General features: G+C 35.4%; 3 long non-coding RNA genes across 3 annotated transcripts in view; all 3 read right to left on the bottom strand.

Moving 5' to 3' along the window:
- Nucleotides 1-6,245: 6,245 nt before the first annotated feature.
- The window catches only part of LOC133525254 (uncharacterized), a 31,431-nt gene continuing 20,445 nt past the window's right edge, over nt 6,246-17,231 (bottom strand). Inside the window, exons 2-3 of the long non-coding RNA XR_009800550.1 lie at nt 7,409-7,497; nt 6,246-6,886 (exon numbers count right to left, since the gene is read on the bottom strand). This is a non-coding gene — a long non-coding RNA (uncharacterized LOC133525254). The remainder of the gene's footprint in view (nt 6,887-7,408; nt 7,498-17,231) is intronic.
- Nucleotides 11,734-14,342, bottom strand: LOC133525247 (uncharacterized). Its single transcript, XR_009800543.1, has 4 exons — nt 14,167-14,342; nt 13,834-13,989; nt 13,231-13,297; nt 11,734-12,515 (listed from the first exon to the last, which is right to left on the bottom strand). It is a non-coding gene; the product is annotated as an uncharacterized LOC133525247 (long non-coding RNA).
- On the bottom strand, nt 14,427-15,806 carry LOC133525255 (uncharacterized). Its single transcript, XR_009800551.1, has 2 exons — nt 15,694-15,806; nt 14,427-15,188 (listed from the first exon to the last, which is right to left on the bottom strand). It is a non-coding gene; the product is annotated as an uncharacterized LOC133525255 (long non-coding RNA).

Here is a 17,231-nt window from a genome sequence, read left to right on the forward strand (position 1 = left end):
CTTAGGCCATAACTCAAAAAAACGCATGTTGTATTTTTTGGTTTCCAATGACTGAATATTATTAGCTAATAAGTGTACTTTTATCAGGTATAAATAGATCCCGCATAACTAATTACTTTCATTCTCTAACAATCCTTGAAAGTTAACGCAACTCCCGTTTGTACGCGCTCTCTTATCAAAGGCTCATTAAGTGAACGTCATTAGTAGTGAATTCCTGAGGCAATAGTGATTTTAGTGATTATTATTAATATGGAGCTTAAAGAATCAGGTATGTTGTTTCATTTTATATACAAAGTATAATTTTTTCATTAAAAGTATATTTATTATAATAGGTCTACGAGGTAACAAAAGTCATACAAACAGGATTAGAATATTTTGTTTACTTAAACTTCTAGTTATGTTTCGAATGAATTCTAACATTGAAAATAGTATTGTTTTGAAGCTTGATATCTCTAGATTAACGGCCATAAAAGATTATCTGCAGACGCCTGCGGCTTTGATAGTTACAAGACTACTACTCTTCGGTAAGCGAACGCGTAGCAGCTCTACGAAAATATTACGAATGACAATTCACCTTTTTTTTCTTTTTTTCAGATGACATGTACATCGCACCATTTACAAGAGGATTTATATTCGAACAATGGCTACCTACGAGTGGTTCAGATATTGAAAGACGTCGTCAAGTGCTGCAATATTTAATACAAATGGTACCAAATGCAGAAAATGTGGATACAAGTAATTTGAATAACGTCGTCACGTATATTTGCAATCGAATCCTGGTTTTTTGGAAATCTTCTGGGAGAAATACCACCGGCATACAGCAGAGCCTTATCGAAAGGTGCGGAACCATTTTGGAATGTATATCGTCTGGATACAAAATAAATGTACAAAAATTACAGGAATATGCCGTAGAAAGTGCAGAACAACTTTTGAATGCCTACAAATGGTATCCTTTGCCTGCATCCGTCCATAAAGTACTTTTGCATGGTGCAATTATAATAGAAAATGCTCTGGTACCTATTGGTGAACTTTCCGAAGAAGCTGCAGAATCAAACAATAAAAATATAAAGTTGTTTCGGCGTAACCATACAAGAAAAATGTCTCGAGATGTCACCAACTCAGACCTTATTCATAGGTTACTTCTGAACTCCGACCCAGTCATCAGTTCCAGTAGGAGATTACCTCGAAAAAAGAATCAACACTCTCCTTAGAAGCATTAAGTTTGTTAGATTGTAAAGAATAGCGTAGATTTGACTTTTACTTATACAATTTTACTTTTTGTTTTCCTTTATTAATTTTCTGTGTTAGGCTAGAAAAATATTGTTTTTATTACTATTTTATTTACAAGATTTATTTAACTTTTACATATATTTGTTCTTTAGTATATATTATACGAAATAAAAGTTTTTTTTACTTATTTTCTGTTAATAAACAGTTATAAGTAACATACACATTTAAGGACTTACTAACTTTAATTCTACATATATTAATCTGAATTTTTGGTTAGTTTTTATTTAACTATGCTTGTCTGTTAGCATAATAGGTATATTATAATATTATACATACACATATTTTATTAATGTATTAGTATTAAAATGTAAATAATGTTAATTAACATAGATATTTAAGAATTAACTTTTATATTATTAAGAGAATGACTTTTTTGTTAGAATTTATGAATATATTTTGCATGCAATATACCCTAACACGTTTTTTTTTTAATATACAACCTACTTAATAATTGTATTTAAAGAAAAAGTAGAAGAAATCAGGAAAAATCATAAAATATTAGTTATGGCCGCCTTCCCTTGGCGCGCAGCCCACCGTGCATCGTGATAATTATTTTGGATAACTCAAGCTTCGTGACATTCCGCTCAGTGCCCATGGCCCAGCGATGAGACGCAGGGACCTCCTATAGGCACCGTCATGATGCCACACGGCGTCGTCCCGTGAGACGACATGCTTTGATATTCCGCTCGGTGCCCATGGCCCAGCGACGAGACATGGCGTCGTCCCGTGAGACGACATGGCGTCATCCCATGAGACCTAATGGCGTCGTCCCGTGAGACGACATGATGTCGCCCCGTAAGACGATTTAATTAGAAATGACATACAAAGTCTAGGCGTTGTCTTGTTAGACAAAAAACGTTGCCTCATGGCCTACCATTTTTATGGTGGCGAACGTTTAGATGGTCGCTTTATTGTTCGTTATCTGCACGGTCGGGGTCTTCAATATTATATGATAACAGGTTAGCACACTCTACTAGACATTTTCTGTGTAGGTATACTCTATCCACGTTAACGAGCTAGTATAACGGTCTCTCTTTTGCACTTTTGTATGCAGATGAAAAGGACAAAAAAAGGCAGTGGGCGTAAACAATGGTACCTCGCTGTCCGGCCCGGCTTACATGCCGTCGCTCGGAATATATATTTTTATATTCCTTATGGTTATAATCATACATCGGGGTTTCTGGTGCGAGAATATTAAATAATTACCAAACTACGAGTATGAATTAAAAATAGGTAGTAAGCACTAAAACTGCTTAGAAATGTTAAAATAGTAGGTATCGGTTTTTGGTTATTACCGTTTTTTTTGGCTAATGTCAAACATTAGCACGGCACCAAAAACCCCGATGTATGGTTAATATTTATATTTATTTTATATTCTTTTTGGTTTATTTTAAAGGACCAACTGAATATTTATGATCAATAGTGAAATAACGAATTGGCGGACTTAAATTTAATGCTTAAGGCACCATAAGTATGTATATTAATATTACGGAATTCAAAGTTACAAAACTAAAACTATCTATTGGTCATAAATATGAAATTAAAAAATAGTTACTGGATAGTCACAATATTTAACTAAATAGGTATCTGGCTACATATAACAGTATTAATAAAACCAGGTGTTTGTTAATAAAAATATTTCATCCATCTCCGATGCACTAGAATCATTTTCTAAATTTATTATAAATCTATCCAGCGGTTCGACTATACTCATTTTTGTTTCTACCACTTCTATTACGTGCTTGATGCATTTCTTCCATGACTCAGCATTTACTTTAGAAATACCTTCCCGGAGTAACTGTTTCACTTCCGCTAGTTTGAAAGTTTTATTATTGTTGGCTACGTAACCCTTGACTTGCGACCAAATCATCTCTATCGGATTCAATTCGCAGTGATAAGGGGGTAATCGTAGCACTGTTTTATTTCTTTGTTTCGCTATTTCATCTACAACAAACGCCTCATACCTATTTTTATGAGCTCTTACAATATCCAATAAATCTTTTTTGTTCATATTAATTGTAAATAAGTTCCTTTCCTTTAACCAATCAATGATTTCATTCTTTCGTGATTGTGTGTTGGGTACCTTTTCTATTTTTCTTGAATGGTATGGGGCGTTATCTAGAACAATTACAGAGCACCTGCGTGAACCATTCTTCAAATACCTCCGCGTTCATGTCTTGATGATAATTTCCTTTGTTCTTTGATTCAAACTAATAGGCCGCCTTCAACAAATCCGTCTTCACTTCCAATGTGTGTTACGATTAGCCGCTTTCCCTTGCCTGCAAAAATAAATTATTTTTTTATTTATTCTATTTATCTTGTTAAGTTATTACAAGAATGATAACTCACCTGATGGATTTCTCAAGCCAGAAGATAAACCATTTATCATAGCATGTCTTGCATTTTGGATCGTCGAGTCAAGCCAAATTAAGCTTTTAGTGTGACCCTCGTTTACCCACGTTTCATCCAAGTAGAAAATCTTTTTTCCCGCTGCTCTCGCTTCCTTCAAACTTTTTGAATAATTTCGCCTCCAATATTGTAGATCTTCTCGATCATTCATAAGACTATTGCGACTTCTTTTAATAAACTTGAATCCAATATGTCTTAATAACTTATGAAGTGTAGACCGCTTATAATTTTCTAGAGTTGTATCGCTGTTGACCACGTTCAAAATTTTGGTTAGTGTCGGGATTTCATTCCGTGAAAAAAACTCGTGCACTATTCTTCGCAATGCGTTTTAAGTAAAGCTGGCCATTGTGTTTAGCACAGTTTTGCGCTGTCTTTCTTTTTTAGGTGTAAAAGGACATTATTCGTTTTTTTTTCTTTTACAATTTTGTACACTGATACCCAATGGATACCTAATAACGACGCAACAGTCTTCGCAATTTCATTGTGTGAGGCATCTGGAGTCTCTCGTATAAAAGTGTCAAACAAATTGCATATCATCTATGTCTATGCCAGGCTTCTAATACATTTTGTGTCCGCGGAACACTACTCTGAAAAGTATGCCACACTGACCACATTTCAGGTAGAAAACTTTGTCCCGTGATATAATATTTGTAAAACCACTCTGTGACGGCCGTTGATTCATCGCATTAGAATTGATCTTTGCACCATGTCGAATGCACTGGGTATTTCTTCAGCAGGAAGGAAAGGTAGAGCGAGAAGATGCCGTATCCGAACTGCGAAATCGATATCTTCAGTATACTTTTTCACTAATCCTGTCAACTGTATGTGCTTCCATATATTTTGGCACAAATGAAAATAACATCCTTTATGTTGGCTTTCTGGGAATATTTTTTTGATGGCATTGATAGTTGCTATCTCAAAGTCAGTGATAATGAACGATGGAGAAAAGTTAATCTCATATTTGACTGCTTGTTGGATAACCAGCTGAAGATAGTAATAATAAGATCTCTCAGTTGTGTGTGACAATAGCCCAAAAACTAAAGGCACGATAATGTTGCCCACCTGACCGTGAATTGAGTATATTTGCTGGAAAGGTTTAGGACAACATTTAAATGTTCCGTCCACAATTACAAAAGCAGATTCATTCAATAACATTATATTTTCTGCTGTTAAAAACAGTATAACTCTTTCACCGTCTTCATATAGATCAGCCATGAAAAAAGGCCTGTCATTGACTTTGCACATCTCTTCAGTAAGTACCACATCATCTATAGACTTAGGAATTTTAGGCTGGCCCTTGGTTCTGGTTCTGTGTATAATCTGCCTCAAAGCTTCATTACTCTGAAGAAACGGCCCACTGGTAGCAGGAAAATAGCTTGTGCACGATTGTATAATTTGAACAGGTGCTTCTAACGAATCTTTTGCTCTACACTTGATTGAATGATTTAGTTTCAATTTTATCAGGTTTTCTGGGTCACTTGCATGGTTATGATCTCTGGAATTTTGATACTCTATTACATGCCTTTCATTTTGTAATTTAGTTTTTAGTGCATTCGGACATTTAGACGCGTTTTTCTTCAAACAGCTCCAGTAACAGACTTCTTGTCTTTGTTTATTTATAGAATATAAATAGCCGTCCGAAAAAATAAGATCTTTACCACGCTGCGACTTAATTATTTCTGCAAATCTTATTTGCATGGACATTTTTATTAATCAGATATAAGTTACTCTATGATAGGCAGACGTAATAAAAAAAAAATATTTTGACAATCGATGACATCAGATAACTCTTTAAAAAATATTGAAGTATCTTGGCCAGTAATAAACATAATTGTAAATAAGATGCAGGTTATATAGTCCGTATAAGCTAACTGTGCACTGTGCACCGATTTGAATAGATCAAGAGTCGAGATATAATACATATGTCTATTAACTACTGATAGTCGCGTCCTATCCAGAGGACTCAACGAAATTTGATTATTACCTACACATTATTTTAACTGTTCTAAGCGAAAAAATACAAATGTAGGTATATAATGTATCCGCTTAACAAACAAGTCATTAGTTTAAATCACACAATCAATGTATGATTCAAGTCAATGGTATAACCATGAAGGTATATATCTACGTCCGTGGGTATGACACAAATAAGACAACGAGGCGACGGACTTAATGCCATATATGTCATTTGTCTACCAGTCGATCATTACATTACCTAATCAATATCAAACTGGACATAAATAAAAAGCCATAATATTTCGCACAAACGATGGTTCGCTCAAACGGCACATCGTATAGTCGTGCAACGCCTAATAATATTTTGTACGAGCGATAGTTCGCTAAAATGGCACATCGTATAGTCGTGTAGCGCCCTAATAATACTTCGTACTAGTGATGGTTCGCACAAATGGCACGTTGTGTAATCGTGCACCGTTTAATAATCTTTCGCATGAGCAATATTTCTCACAAATGGCATGTACAATCGTCCATCGTCTAATTATACTTCGCGCTAACAATACTTCGCACGAGCGTATGTCGCACTCCAGTAGTAAACCCCGTTTTCCAGGGATCATAAAGACTTCTTTCAATTGCTTCTTTTTGTTCTGGTGATAATAGCTCAAAAACTTTGGCGGGTATTTTTCTTCCTTCGTGTTTAAATAAAAACAAAGTTTCGCTTCAGCTACATCTCCACTCTTCAGCCTTTTTTAAAAATCAAATTTTCATAATTCAAAACGGTGACATTTTTTTTTATCTGTTTTGATTAATTTTTTTCGAGTTCGTGGATTTTTTCTGTTATTTTCCGTATGTCGACGTTAAGGGACATTTATTATATACCTTAAACCTGCAGAGTCTGTCCAGTTAAAAGTATTATTAAGGGGTAGGTAATCTAAAGGAATAAGATATAATGTAAACTACCATGGTAAGTAACAAAATCAAGATAAAAATGATGTTTACTTACATTCCTTTAGCAGCACGGGCTAACACACATACTCACGTTACGCAGCGTGGACTTGCAGAGTGAGTGTGAGCCGTATGCCAAAATCCGTTTTAAATAATGCGGAAATATGTTTGGTTACTTCCTGAGATGCTGCTGACAAATGGGGAATTATACTGATGCTTTGGTTTGCTAACACTTATTTTTTATTATAGGAATCTGGTATTTTTTTCCATGCCTGGTCCTGGAGCCCTGAGCCGTAAATTTTAAATTATAAAAATATATTCGTTTGAAAGTTACAAGACAATTTTTACACTTGGTACAGTCAGCATCAAAACAACGCGCCAAAAGTATCTGATATTCCGGATAACTTTTCCAAATATAGAACAATTTCTAAAATTCGCGTTCAAAAGTATATCTTTTACGGTTTTAGTAGTTCTATATTAATGACATCACTTTTTGTTAAGCTGTTACAGAATAGTAGATACCCTACTTTTGATGCTGACTGTACCTAATAGAGCTTGATAATGGACATGACCCTTTTTTGGTATTAGTTCACCTTCTTTTTTAAAAATAACTTAAGAATTATGTAAGAGATTTCCTCTGTTACGAAGGTCATCAGTTATTTGTCTTTTTCTCTGTTTTTGTTCTTTTGGATGGGGTTCATTGATTGACATGTAGGTTCGATAATACTTCTAACTCGTTTTTGTGATGTTTTAACAAATGACGCGTATAAGATATTCACAAAAAATACATGCCTTCTTTCGAACCCACCTTCAGGTCATCTTCTGTCCTTTTGCTATTGGTTGTTCAGGCTGTTTGTTTTCCAACTTTGAATTTGACTCTCCCGAATCGGCCTCAGCCTATAAAAGAAATATAATAAAATATTTATATCAAGAAATTATCATTCCAAGAGAAGCAGTACAATGATCCCCACACCAGGCTCCAGTCGCGGCGCGTGGAAATTTTGGCTAGGCAACTCGGAACAAAAAAAAACACCTAACTTAACATTATGTACTTTTTTTCATGATAAAAGTGAAGCGTGCGCTAGTGGTGTCCTTGGGCGCAACCTTTTGCAGTTAGTGTATAGCCACTTTATATATAGTGTTGTAGAGGTAGTTTCTCGGAGAGGGGTGGGGCGTGCGGGATGAAGGCGAAAGCAAAGTCGAATTCGATGAAAGAGTATATTCCAGTCGGCGCTATGACTTAAGATTACCTAACAAACTAAAGTACTAGGCTGCCTAAGGCCAGCTAGCGTCCAATAAGGACAACTACCGACGCAAAGGTAACAATTGAATTTATATTAAATACTAATAACAAGAAGGCCCGGAGTGGTCCCGAATGGTACACAATCCGTGCAAGCTCCTAACTAATCTCCACAATAACATTACTTGGTGTAACGGGTCCTTATACTAATAAAAATCTTAACACCGCCATGTAGAATTACTATACGCACTGTACAATGACATCTAGCGGTGAATTAGGTAAACGGCTACGTTGTACATGGCCATTGTTTTTTTATGTGTGAAACTATTTGTATTCATGCAATATATTTTTAGAAACATGTTGCGTGATGTTATATAATTTTTACAGGTTTCAGAAGTAAGAAATGATAGGCCTACTAACGCGATCTAGGTGTACATAGGTGTATTATTTATATGAGGTGACAAGGGTACATTGTTCTATATCTAGATTTGCTACGTTTTAGTAAAAATCTAAGTAGTATGAAACGCAAGGTGTCATAATTTTAAGGCTTTGAGAACATTGAAATTTAAGTATAAACATACACAGAAAAAAAAAATACTTGAAACAAATAATATTATTTGATTCAAGATCTTTTCTAATTTCGATATAAGGAAACTCGAAAATATCTTCGACCAAGACATAAAATGTCTCGTATTATAGATCTTGAGCCAAGAACTAATTTCTCATATCAAATAACCAATTATTTCTTGTACCAAAAGCTGAACATTATAACCTCAAGATATAAACTATTTCAATTGAAGTATTTATCATTCTTCTACTAAGACTGAAAAGTTCTCTGAACAAGATTGGTAGTATTTTGTCCCGAAGTAGATGTGGATTTGAATCGAGTATGTGCGATCTTAGAACAAGAACTAGACGATCTTAAGTTAATTAGCATCGCTACTTGGAACAAGATTCTATTGATCTTAGTAGAAGAAAAATAATACTTTATTTAAAATGGTTTCTATCTTGAGGTTACAATGTTTATTTTTTGATACAAGAAATAATTGTTATTTGATACAAGAAAGTAGTTCTTGGCTTAAGATCTATAATACGAGACATTTTATGTCTTGCGTGAAGACATTTTCGAGTTTCCTTATATCGAAATTAGAAAAGATCTTAAATCAAATAATATTTTCTTTCTTTTTTTAAAAGCTAAATAATTTGACCTAAGAACGAAAGTATCTTGTTCCAAGTAGCATTGCTATTTTACTCAAGAGTGTTTAGTTCTTGTTGCAAAATCAAACATACTCCATCCAAATCATAAAAGCTCTTTTTTTTAAACCTATTTTTCTCTGACGCAATAACGAAAGTATCTTGTTCCAAGTAGCATTGCTATTCTACTCAAGAGTGTTTAGTTCTCGTTGTAAAATCGCACATACTCCATTTAAATCATGTAAAGCTCTTTTTTTAAAAGCTAAATTGTTTGACCCAAGAACGAAAGTATCTTGTTCCAAGTAGCATTGCTATTCTACTCAAGAGCGTTAACTTCTTACAACAAGATATTTAGGAGTTTTGATTAAAAATGGCTAGTTCTTGTACGAAGACATTTTCGAGTTTTCAATGAATAGATTATTCATTGAAAACTAAATTGTTTGACCCAAGAATTAAAGTATCTTGTTTCAAGTAGCATTGCTATTCTACTCAAGAGCGTTAACTTCTTACAACAAGATATTTAGGAGTTTTGAATAAAAATGGCTAGTTCTTGTACGAAGACATTTTCGAGTTTTCAATGAATAGATTATTCATTGAAAACTTAAAAATGTCTTCGTACAAGAACAAGTCATTTTTAATCAAAACTTCTAAATATCTTGTTTTAGCATAAATGTGTCTCCAGTACAGTAGTGCCATCCTGTCTAACCTATATATATTTTTTCAATCTACGGCGAAATATTGCAACCCAGGCCGCTATTGAACTTAGTTTTGCGACATGATTAATTGAAATAATAACTCGTTGATATGGTTGACATGGTTAACACAATGTTTCAATTGGCCATATCACCAAACCATGTCTAATCGCGTTCTAGCTCGTAAGTCGCCATTTAAGTGATTGAAAAATAGTATTAGGTGTGAAAGTGGAAGAATAAATTAATCAACTTATAGCTAGTTGACAACAAACGGCGGCCTAAACATAAACAATTATATAGGGTAAATCGTCTATTACTGGCCACTTCCAATAGCTCTACTTTTACATTAATATTTGAAACATATTTATACCTAAAAGGTAGGTAGGTACAACTTTTGCGAATGATTAAAATAAAACTGATTTTTACAAATTTCTTGTTTATTTCTTACTACAGGCGCTACAAACCCACATTAACATTGTACATTGTAATAAAGAGAAATATCTATAGACAAAGGATACAAGACTGTGGGTTACTAGTTTCCAGCAAGTTGTTACCAGTTACCATCAAACCGAACCAAACTGAGTTGGTGGAAGTACTGTTTTTCTTTTCCAGTAACCCCGACCCGACCCGACCCGGGTACGTCCTTAAACTACGTCCAAAAGAGAGGTACGGGCATTGTGAATGTCATCTGGCTTTGTGTGGTAGGGCACAGCCAGTGGATGTCATTCCAGATCTAGAGCAGAGCCCAACTGGGGAAGTACCTCCACCTTACAGAAAACAGCAGCCAAATAACACTAGACCCTACTCATAGTGTTGTGTTCCTGCCGGTGAGTAAGGTTGCCAGAGCTCATCGAGGGGGGGCGGGTTTAGGGTCGGCAACGCGCATGTAACTCCTCTGGAGTTGCAGGCGTACATAGGCTACGGAGACTGCTTACCATCAGGCGGGCCGTATGCTTGTTTGCCACCGACGTAGTATTTAAAAAAAGGTGTTTTTTTTCCCCAGTAGTAGTTACCACAAAAAAATTTTTATAGTTCAATACTACTAAAAACAGTATAAATTGTATTGTATAAATATAGAGAACTTCAATAAATAATTTTATTGTAAGTCGATTAATGTTTCAGTAAACTGCATTAAAAGTGATTAAAATAAAAATAGTTTTACCGGTACAAGTACAAAAACTAAAATTGTCAAGGAGAAATTGACGTTTGGATGAAATTAATCTTATTCATTGTAATTTGAATTAATTGTACGAACAAACAAACAAATCAGTCAAAAACCGACTATTTTTTATCACTTTAAGGCAGAGTATTGAAACACTAACCGACATAAATATCATTATATATAATACCTAGTATAAATTTTATACTATACTAGGTTATTATACTGTTTTATTAGTTTTGAACTTTAACAAAATTTTGGTGGTAACTACTGGGAACTGGCGGTTTTTCCCAGAAGGTACTGGTAAAAGGTGGAAAAAAAAATCCCAGTAGTTACCACTGGTAACAACTTGTTGGTTACTAATGGGAATAACATAAGACTGTGAACTCCCATACTATAATGCGTACTTCACAAAACATTATTGGACATGTAGCGTCGAGCGGTAAAACTACCAGTACTATTACGCTAGAACTACTCGACGCTAAATGTCCGACCAACGGGAATTCAATATTCCTTAACAATTTTCAACTAATTCTATACTGGAACTCTATTTACAATTCCTCTAATCATACTGGCAACAACATTATATAGCGCCGGCTTTTAAATGGCTGGTTGTTCTACTACTTCTACTGGCGGAGTCGTGGTGTTTATTTTTTTTATATCGAAACAGTGAAACTATTACGGACGACAAGTTACACAAGCTTTTGGTGGGTTGGGATACCTGAATGCCTAAAGGACTATATTTAAATTGCTGTACAGCTTTGATATAAGAATTATAACCGATAAGTTAAGATCATCTTTAAACTGCATTATAACATCTCTACTGTTTTTGATATGTTCCTAGACTTAGTCGGGTTAGTGGATCTGCAGTGGTAGCATGGTTCTTTTTTATCACTTGTCACTATGCCCGTCACTTTCGCACTTACATACTTGTTAGAACGTGACAGGCATGGTGACAAATGATAAAGAACCGACCATCTTAGGCCTACTGCTTAACTTCAATGACTCGCTTGTTTCAGTTTCGGTGATAGTAGGTACTACAGTTTGGAGAATTCGAAATATATGGTTTTTCAATTTGCTTACTGTTAAGTCGGCGCTTGTCAAACAATTTGTGGAAAAAGGTCAAATGATCTTTTAAAGAATATTTTGTCCCATAAACTCTCTGACAAGTTTCGACAGGACAGTGGAAACAGTTTTTTATCTTATGAATAAGTTCTAGATGTAAAATATTATATTGTTTGAAAAACACACAATATAATATACAGGTCAATTTTGCACTTGTGGCACAGCATTTTACAGGTTAACTAAATATCTAAATTTAAAACATCTATTATGACGGTGGGACTGAATCGTACGCTGTGTGTATTTGGTACACTTTCTTCTGTATGATTAAATGGAGATGCTCAGCCACTTGCGGATATTTGGCGTGGAAGGCGTGAAATTTTTTGAGTAGCAAATCTAACGCCTTTGCAGTCGACTGCATGTGATACTTAACGTCATCGATAATTATATATATTTGGGAATAGTTCTGCAGCGGTCCTTAAATCAACACGTAAAGTTGCACGGTGTCGTTTCGCGTGGCAGCCTTCTGTTTTTGATTCCTTATAACGTTATCGATATCCCCAGCGTCCTGAAATAAAAACATTTAAGAAATGAAACAACACATTCATATCCAAAATTTAATTAACACATATACATTGGTGAGATGCTATACAGCACGGCCACGAATGATTTTGTTATTTCTTTTGCGGTACAAATTCACGAAAAAGAATGTATTTTTTATATACTTTTATTTCAAAAAATTGTACTCATACGGTTTAGGTACTGTGACATAGGGGTCGTGGTCGTGCTAGGTAGATGCTATCTGGCACAGCCACGCTTTATTTTATGAAATAAGTGGTAAATTTAATAGCCAAAATACTACAAAATAAATGTACCTTTATGTACTTCTATAAAAAAATGTTTTTATCTACTATTTTTGTTTCAAATCTTGGAATTATAATATTTATATCTGTTTTCAGTCATGTCTGTATAGTAAGGTGGAGATCCCTTTTGGTATTTATTTGCGTGAGGAGCACTAATATTTTGATGTTTTCTGTGTACATTTAAGTATTTATACTTATCTAATATCTATTAAATATATCGTCGTATAGTATCCACAACACAAGCCTTTACAGAGCTTACTAATATGGGCCTAATTGATTTGTGTAAGATTGTTCTCAAATATTTTTATTTATTTTATAACCCTTAAACATTAAGTATTACTCGTAGAGTCGGGTAAAGTATCATCTAATCTGATAGGTAGGAAGTAACTTGAAAAACAATGATATGGGTGCAATACTTACATTTGTTTCACTTTAGGTGGTATTGAAAAAACCTAATAGGTAGATCTGGACTGGTATTTTTTTTTGTCTGAAACATGCAAAAATTGACAAATGAAAAATAATACTCATGTAGATAAATAAATAATGAAAGAATACCGGTCAAATGCAAGTCCGACTCGAGCTCGAATCGTTGTTGTTTTGCTGTCATTGTTGTACATATGTATTATACTGTAGTTATATTACAATAGTGGATTGTGTCACAAGGAAGCAAAATAACATATTTACGGCGAGGGCGTACATTGAATCCCGAACGAAGCGAAGGATTCTATAATTGAATCTTGAGTTTGTGAGTGATTCAAATGTTAACGTCCAAAGTGGAAATAATTTTGCTACCATGTGACACATACTGCTTTTCACATCGTGTATGAGGGAATAATTATGTATCAAAATATTATTTAAACTAAAAAAAGTATGCAAAAAAGAAAAAAAATCATGTCCTCGAACAGAAAAATGTCACTTTGATCCCTCTTAGCAGGGAAGAAAAATCACTTTCCTAAATATTGTTTTCACCCCTTTTGAAACTAATCTTGTAAACTGAAAATTAACGATGAGTACTATACGTACCATTGAGAGCAATATCTTCTAGACTATCAATTAATGTTTTTGCATCATCATTGGAGACAATATTTCTAGTACCAAGAGTTTTGAGAAGAATGGTTCCCAATTTTTGAAAAAAAATAGTGATTTCTTTTTATATTGCCTTTCGAAATCTAAAAGTATCTGAAACAAAATAGAAATCGTCAGAGTTAAATCATATTTAGCCATGTTTATCTTATCGTGGAAACAAATTTTTAACAGACAACGTTTCCCTTTTCTGTAATCAGCATACCTAATACAAAAGCAAATTTAATTAATTTGTTATTTTTTTAATTATGTTTGGTAATGAAAAAATCTTACCAGTGTGTCTGCTTTGTTATCCTTTAAGATAATCCACGTTTCGTTAAACTCATGCACAGTCTTGGAATTTTTCTTGTTTCTTATATCAAAACTGCTGTTCCACTTTTCGACAACTCGTTCCCAAGGCTCATTATTTTGCTTAAGCCAAATTACATCATCATTTGGGGCAATCTCTGAAATATGTCAACGAAAAATATATAAGTAGTAAGTATAGTAGGCACATACATACTATTAATAGAATAGTAATTTAAACACTTGAACACAGGTTCTTCACTTATTTATTGATATTTTTATTACAGATCGTCACTACTAGAGTTTCGTTTTTTATTCGAATGCCCTGACAGCTGGCATATATTGAGTTGCCACCTTATAAAAATACATCTTTTATAAGGTAAAACTATGAAATCTTTAACAGTCGACCATCCTGAATTAGTGCCTGTCCCAGGCACAGGACATAGATAAACATAATCTAACCTTTAACACTTAGCCTTAAAATCTTTGAACAATGTTATGTACTAATAATGATTTAAAAAAAATTGAGATCAATCACTTAGCCGATTATCGATATAAAGGCCTCCATTAATTTTCACACGATTGCAGTTAAACTTGTGTTCTTTAATCAGTCTTTTATCACTTGTTCACCAATGACGCCATTTGTCAAAATAGGAAGTCTTCTTAGAGTTAGTAGGAACAAACCCCAACATACTCGGGGAAACAAAAAAACAAATAAAAATAAAATAAAAGATAATAAACACATCCACTATCGCTAAGCTGCAGTTTCCTCTTCTCTTTTCGGCCATCCCACCGTGTACGAATGTCCTCATTCGGTTGATATTGGACAGATGTTGGCGTATTGTATGCACTTCGCCGCCTTCACAACACATTCTTAAGCCCGCAGCCACTGCAGGCAGCAACTTCTACAATGTAGCGCAGCTTCCTTCAGTCCGGCTCGAGGATCCGACCCATAACGTAGCAGCTTCCGGTAGCCGCTTGGTGTCGGTAAAGTCATCTCGTTTTCTGACCTGTACGGAAGAGGAAAGAAACAAATAAATTATATACCAATTTTGATATATATATATTCTGTAACGTCATTATGGCATGGCCACGACATCTTCATGGCATAATCAATATTCGTAAGCGAATACTATTAAGGCTGGGTACCGCTTGCACAAGCCGTGCTTCGACTTGTTCCCAGAAAAACAAACTAAATAATCTGGCTACCGCTTGCACGCACCAGGTGCTTCGGCCTCGTCCAGAGTGATGATGTAGTACTGGCTACCGCTCACATTCATCAATCGTGTCGGCATCGTCCAGCGTGAAGATATAATTTCTGGCTACCGCTTGCACACACTAGGTGCTTCGGCCTCGTCCAGAGTGAAGATATAATGTCTGGCTACCGCTTGCACACACTAGGTGCTTCGGCCTCGTCCAGAGTGAAGATATAATGTCTGGCTACCGCTTGCACACACTAGGTGCTTCGGCCTCGTCCAGAGTGATAATAGGAGAATAGATACTGTCTTCACGCACCGGCTGCATTGACCTCCTCAGGGTGACCATTAATCTGCTGGTTGCCGCTTACATAGACCACATGCTGCGGTCCCATCCAGCGGTGGTTCCGTGCAGTCCAAACAGCGGTGGTGGTGCCAGGGGTAGAGTGGAGTGGATTAAATATTAATAGTATATATTGGTAAGGAGAGAGAAGGGAATAAAACATATATAAAATTAAACTAACATTCTGATGATAATGTTACCAACTGAAATCAACCATTACTAATAAGTGCACTATGACAATGCCGGTTACACTATTCGCTGTCTTCGAAATTATCGTCTGTTTCCGACTCGACAAAACGAACCCACGGCTTTAGTTTATCAATCGGAAATACACTTTTATATCTCTTTTTTGAGTAACCTTCGACACTACAAACCTCATAGCGATCGTGGTCAAACACGGCTGTCACACGATATGGACCGCTGAACGGTGAAACAAGTTTTTGACTTTCACCGGGGGTTTTGGACTGTTTTTGGACCATGACCAAATCTCCTTCTTTATACGCTTTGGCTTTACATCTTTTATTATCGTATTTACTTTTCATTTTCTCCTGCTGAGTTTCTATTTTATTTATGACGTCTGCCCTCATTTTATCTATGTCTTCTGGAGTAACTGGTTCATTTACATTTATTTCGTGCAAGTGTCCTTCAGATACGCTTACTGTTGATTTTCCGAAAATGATTTCAGCGGGACATTTGCCTGTGGTATGATTAACCGTATTATTGAGACTCCACTGGACGTTAGCTAACTTAATATCCCAATCACGATCATTCTCTTCGTGGCACACAGCTGTTAAAGACGCAAGAACTGTTCGATTATATCGTTCAATTTGGCCGTTGGCCCTAGGTGTTGCCACGGCGTTTAGTACGTGCTTTACTCCCACTGAATGAATGTATTCTTTAAATTCGTTTGACGTAAAGCTGGTTCCGCGATCCGATATTAGGGTTTTGGGTGTTCCAAACAGGGAAAACACATCTTTAAGAACATTGATTGATGTTTTACTTTTTGTATTTTTCACAGCGCGCAGAATGATAAACTTAGTAAAACCATCTATAATACCAAGGATATACGTATTCCCACGCTTACTTCTTACAAACGGTCCCAAATGGTCAATATGGAAACATTGAAAAGGTGCATTGCCCTTCGGGATTGGATGTAACATACCCTGTTTTTTCCCGCTCGGTGCCTTAGCATGGGCACACGGTATGCAAGCACGCACATACTTCCTGATAAATTGAGCCATTTTAGGAAACCAGTACTCTCTTTTGGCTTTCTCTAACGTCTTTTCGTAGGAAAAATGACCCGCTTGATCATGACATTGCTGCGTTATTCTCCATCTTGCATCTCTAGGCACGGCCCATCTTAGTTCACTATTTACTCTCCGATATAATTTTCCGTCCTTTAATTCGTAGTTATTCCGAATATCCTTTGCTTCCGGGCATTTAGTGTCCAGTACCGCTTTAACGTAGCACAGTTTTGGATCGCTCATTTGCACTGATTGAATCCAATCCACTTC

Source organism: Cydia pomonella, chromosome 14 (assembly GCF_033807575.1).
Source record: "Cydia pomonella isolate Wapato2018A chromosome 14, ilCydPomo1, whole genome shotgun sequence".
Classification (NCBI taxonomy): Eukaryota; Metazoa; Arthropoda; class Insecta; order Lepidoptera; family Tortricidae; genus Cydia; species Cydia pomonella.